Source organism: Canis aureus, chromosome 28 (assembly GCF_053574225.1).
Source record: "Canis aureus isolate CA01 chromosome 28, VMU_Caureus_v.1.0, whole genome shotgun sequence".
In the NCBI taxonomy this organism is placed as follows: Eukaryota; Metazoa; Chordata; class Mammalia; order Carnivora; family Canidae; genus Canis; species Canis aureus.
Genome location: NC_135638.1, coordinates 16,340,941 through 16,346,940, shown reverse-complemented (window position 1 = coordinate 16,346,940; position 6,000 = coordinate 16,340,941).

Genomic DNA, 6,000 nt, shown 5'->3' with positions numbered 1-6,000 from the left:
AGACATTGACAAAGAAGTGATCCAGCAGGAGTCAATTCAGAATGGGTAACGAGGAGCTTCTCAGAAAGGAAAACATCTTCAAGGAAGATAGAATGGTGGTTTAAGTCAATAAAGTTGTAGTTTTAAGGAAAAAACAGTGCCCTGACTACAGCTTAGATTCTGTTAAATATAGCTGCCTTAACATATGTATTTATTCTAGAGGTAAGAAAAGAGAAAGAGAGGGGAAGAGGAATAATATGGAAAAAGAAGGTAGGAAGAAAGGACAGGTGAAAAGAGAGAAGAGGAAAGAAGAAATATGAGTAAAAAAAAAATGCATACGGGATCCCTGGGTGGCACAGCGGTTTGGCGCCTGCCTTTGGCCCAGGGCGCGATCCTGGAGACCTGGGATCGAATCCCACGTCGGGCTCCTGGTGCATGGAGCCTGCTTCTCCCTCTGCCTGTGTCTCTGCCTCTCTCTCTCTCTCTCTCTCTGTGACTATCATAAATAAATAAAAATTAAAAAAAAATGCATTTTGTTGAACTCCAGTCTTTGTTGCATAAGCAACATGCTCCAAGAATGTGCAAGGGAGACATAAAGACAAGGGAATAATCATCTCTAAGACAACCATGTGGTTTTGATACCACAAAGCAAAGAATGTTTGTGGGGGAGAAAGGAAATGGTAACTCACTCACAATATGGATGTTGATATGGATTAATGTATCACTTTAGTTGAAATGCTCACTTTTCTACCTCCTACTCTCTTCTCAACCGCTGAAACCACTCTTGTCATTGTTGCCAATAACACCGTTGGTCTTGCCAAATCCAATATTTTAGTCTCACTATTCATTTTACTCCACTCTGCAGAAGCAATTGATGAAATTGATCACATTTTCTGCCTTAGAACTCTCCTTTGTGTGACTTCTAGAACATTTTATTTACTTGGATTTTATTCTACCTCCACTTATGCCTTCTCCACCTTCCTTTGACAATTTTCATATTTTCTCCTGCTTCTCCCCTGAGCTTTAGTCAAATACATCCAACTAAGTGTTCAACATATTTCTACTAGGATGTTTAATAAAGTCTCAAATTTAACATGTCTGCAACATCATGATTTTCTCTTCCTACCCCTATCTCCACGTTAGCAAATGGCATCACTACTAGCTCAGTCACTAAGGCCAAAAACCCTATGACAATCAATGATTTTTTTTTCTCTCTTGTAGGCCAGATCATCTGCAAATGGATTTAAAAATGTTACCAGTTCTTGCCACCTATACTGGTTAATTCTTGTCCAAGCTACATTATTTTTCCTTAGTGAGGTACTAGTCTTTGTACTGCTTTGCCTTCCTCTGTTATTGTGGCCAACTAGATATTCTCTAAAAAACAGTGAGATCTTTTTTTTTTTAATTTTTAAAAAAAGATTTATTATTTATTTAAGAAAGAGGGGAAAAGAGAGTGCATAGAGGTGGTGCAGAGGGAGAGAATCATTAAGCAGACTCCTCACTGAGCAGGAAGCCCAACATAGGGCTTCATCTCAAAACTGATTAGATCATGACCTAAGCCAAAACCAAAAGTCAGACACTAAATCACTTGAACCACCCAGGAGTCCCAGCAGTAAGATATTTTAGATGATAAAAAGAGAGTATGTCTCTTTTCTCTTCAAAATTCTCTAATGGGGTGTCTGGTTCTACATGTAAGGAGCTTGGAAAGTACAACTGTGTTCTATCAAGTAAATGTGGAATAAACTGAAGAACCAACTCTAATTGAATCCATAAAAGAAAGGAGGACACAGGACAAACCACTGTCTCCCAAGTGGAGAGAAAGGTGACTACAAGTCATCACAGCTTATCTGAAAAGAGACTCACAAGAAGAAACTATTGTGTGAACCAATGCTAGGGTAAGGTAACTCAAACTATTACTAACAAATTGCTGGAGTCTCAATGTGGACAACTCTGAATGTTAGAAATTCTAGGGGGCATCCAATCATAAGGACCCCCTACCCAAAATTGTGAAATTTATCTCTAGGAGCTTAACCAGGCTCCCACACTAAATATTGAAGTAAAATCTCTTTGTGTTTTTAAAGAAGGAGGGAAAGAACCATTTTTGAATAACTCTCTTCTTAACAAAGCTTGCACTGAAGGAAAGCTAATTAATAAAACTTCAATTGATTCGATTTTATTAGAGATTAACTGACCTGGGAGAAGGAAAATACTAACTCTAGCTAGTTGGAGCCATTGTGTCCCACCTTTAGGGAGAGGAAAGAAAAAAATTGAGAAACCTTTTGTGAAGTTCACAGTCCAGAGGCATAGGCCTGCTAAAAGACTGAAACCTAATCATAGAACCATAGAATGCTTCCCCTTCCCCCAAACTTGACCAACACATTGCTAAAGCCTGTTTATAGCAGTTGATTGTATCCAATACATCATATCTACTTTAAAGAAAATTATAGAGTGTGCCAAAAAGACAAAAAAATACAAGTTTCAGAGACAGAACAAACATCAGAACCAGACATGGCAGGGATTCTGAAAGTATCATACGAGAAATTCAGAACTATTGTGATTAATACACCAAGGATTCTAATGGATAAAGTTTACAAGACCAGATAAACTATGTAAGCAAAGAGATAGAAATCCTGAGAACCAAGGAGCAATGCTAAAAACAAACAAACAAACAAACAAAAAACATGTAACAGAAATAAAGAATGATTTTGATAGATAAAATAGTAGACTGGACACAGTTGAAGAAAGAATCTCAGAACTAGATGATATATCACTAGAGTCTGAAATGAAAACTGAAAACTGAAAGCAAAGTGAAAACTGAAAGCAAAGAGAATGAAATAGGAAAAAGAATATACAAGAACTAAGAGACAAATACAAAACATTATATATGTGTATATATATATACATATATATGTATATATACAACATGGGAATATCAGGAGGAGAAAAGAAAAGAAACAGAAGAAATATTTGAAGCAATAATGACTGAGAATTTCTATAAGTTAGTGTCAGACACTAATTCACAGATCTAGGAAGCTAGATGAACAGCAAACAGAGTAAGTGCTCAGACAAACAAACAAAACATTACACCTAGGCATATTATTTTCAAAATACAAATACAAAGAAAAAAATGCTGAAAGAAGTCAAAGGCAATAAAAAAAATTCACCTGCAGAGGAGCAAAGATATGAATTATCTCCAACTGCTCCTCAAAAAACCATAAAAGCAAGAAGAGAATGGAGTGAAATATTTTAATAGTTGAGAAGAAAAAGGTGAACAAACACCAGCCTATAATTCTATACTTTACAAAATTATCCTTCAGAAGTGAACAAGAAATAGACTTTCTCAAACAAACAAAATTTGAGGGAATTTGCTGCCCTAGACCTATCTTGCAAAAATGTGTTAAAAGATTTTTAAAGAGAAGAAAAATAATATAGGTCAAAAATTTAGATTTACAAAAAAATTTAAAAAGCACTGAAGAAGGAATCGAAGAAAGTAAATTTTTTAAAAATTTTTCTTATTCTTAATTTATCTAACAGATAACAGTTTATTCAAAACGATACCAGTGGCATATTGAATTTTATATGTCTATCTATCCTCTATCTATCTATCTATCTATCTATCTATCTATCTATCATCTATCTATATGCATATGTTTATGAATGCTTATACAAAAGTGAAATGAGAGGTGCCTGGGTGGCTCAGTCAGTAAAGCAACTGCCTTTAGTTCAGGTCATGATCTTGGGATAGAGCCCCACATGGGGCTCCCCACTCGGGGGAGAGTCTGCTTCTCCCTCTGCCCGTCCCCCTCTCTAATGTTCTCACTCTCTCTCAAATAAATAAATAAATAAAATTGCTTAAAAAAATGAATGACAGCAATGATAAAAGGGACAGGAAAGAAATTGGGATTATTTTGTTATTATAAAATATGAAAATGGATTTGGATTCGCTGACATTTGTGTGTGTGTGTGTGCGTGTGCACATGTGCATGTTGGAAAATCTAGAACATTACCCCTAAAAAAGTAAAAAAGAGGTATAATTGATATGCTGATTAAAAACACGCTATACAAGGAGAAAAGATGGAATAATAAAAAAATGCTCAATTAAAACTACAACAGGCAGGAAAATAGTGGACAATGAAACAGAAACAAAGAAAAAGCAACAAATAGAAAACAATAATGAATATGGTTATATTAATGCACAGATATCAAAATCACTGTGAATATCAGCAGCTTAAGTGTATTGATTAAAAGACAGAGATAGTGGATAAAAAATTAATAACGACATATTGTCTATAAGAAACCCACTCAAAATAAAAGACATATAGATTAAAGGTAACTGGATGAAGAAAAATTTACCATCTTAATGTTAATCAAAAGAAAACAGGAGGGCAGCCTCGGTGGTGCAGCGGTTTAGCGCCGCCTGCAGCCCAGGGTGTGATCCTGGAGACCCTAGATCGAGACCCATGTCGGGCTCCCTGCATGGAGCCTGCTTCTCCCTCTGCCTGTGTCTCTGCCTCTCTCTCTCTCTGTGTCTCTATGAAAAAATAAATAAAATCTTAAAAAAAAGAAAACAGGAACAGAATATTAATTTCAGACTTCAAAGCAAGAAAAATTTGAAGTGACAAAGAAAGACATTACATAATAATAAAGGGGGATTATTGTTAAAATAAACATAGCATCCTTAATATGTACGCACCTAACAACAGAATGTCAAACTGTGTGAGGCTTAGACCATTAGAGCAAGGAGAAATAGATAAATTTACTTTCATTATAGGAAGGACTTCAACACCCTTCCATCAGAAATGAACAGATCCAGGAGGCAGAAAATCAGTTTGAACGTAGTGGAAGTCAATGATTTACCTTTATATACCGGCTAGAATTGTCAAAAGGCAAAACATTGACAACACCAAAGGCTGGGGAGGATGTGCAAAAGCTGGGTGTTTCGTTCATTGCTGATAGAAATGATAGAAATAAAACATGATGCAACCACTTTGAAAGACAGTTTGTGATTTCTTAAAAGACTGAACTTATTTATATATAATCTGGCATATGTGCCTGGGTATTTACCCAAAGAAGTTCGAAATGTACATTTACACAAAAACCTGCACAGGGACGTTTATAGCATCTCTATTTATAATTGCCAAATTTGGAAGCAACCAAGAAGTTCCTTAGTAGGTGAATGAATTTAAAAAAAAAAAAAAAAAAAAGAGGAGACCATCCAGATGATGGACTCAGTAGTGAAAGACGTGAACAACCAAGCCATGATAAGACATGGAGAAACTTTAAATGCGCATTGCTAGGTGAAGATAGCTAATCATAAAAGATTATATACTGTAGGATTCAACTATGTGACATTCTGGAAAAGGCAAAACTATGGAGATAGGAAAAATAATCAGTGGTTACCAGGTGCTAGAGGCAGAGGAGGGATGAGTAGCGGCGCATGAAGTCTATCTAGGGCAGTAAAAATACTCTGTAGGCTACGATGATTTTGGACGCATGTCATTACACATTTACTCAATTCCATAGAACGTACACTAAGCATGAACCCTGATGTGAACTATGGAGTTTGGGTGATGAGGATGGGTCAATTCAGGTTCATCAATTGTGACAAATGTACCAATTTGGTAAGGGATGCTGATAATGCGGGACACTATGTACAGATGGTCCTCGACTTACATGATATTTTGATTTTATGATGGTGTAAAAGTGATGCACATTTACTAGAAACCCTACTTTGAGTTTTGAGTTTGGATCTTTTCCCAGGCTAGGCAGTATGATCTCCTGTGATGCTGGGCAGTAGCAGCCAGCCATGGCTCACAGCCAGTCACAGGATCACAAGGGTCAACTACTGATACACTCACGACCATTTTATACCCAGACAACTGCTGTTGTTCACTTTTCATAGTTTTCAACAAATTACAGGAGATATTCAGCATTTTATTTAAAGCAGTCTTTGTATTAGATGCCTTTGCCCAGCTGTAGGCTAATGTAAGTGTTCTGAGCACATTTAAGGCTTGCTAGGCT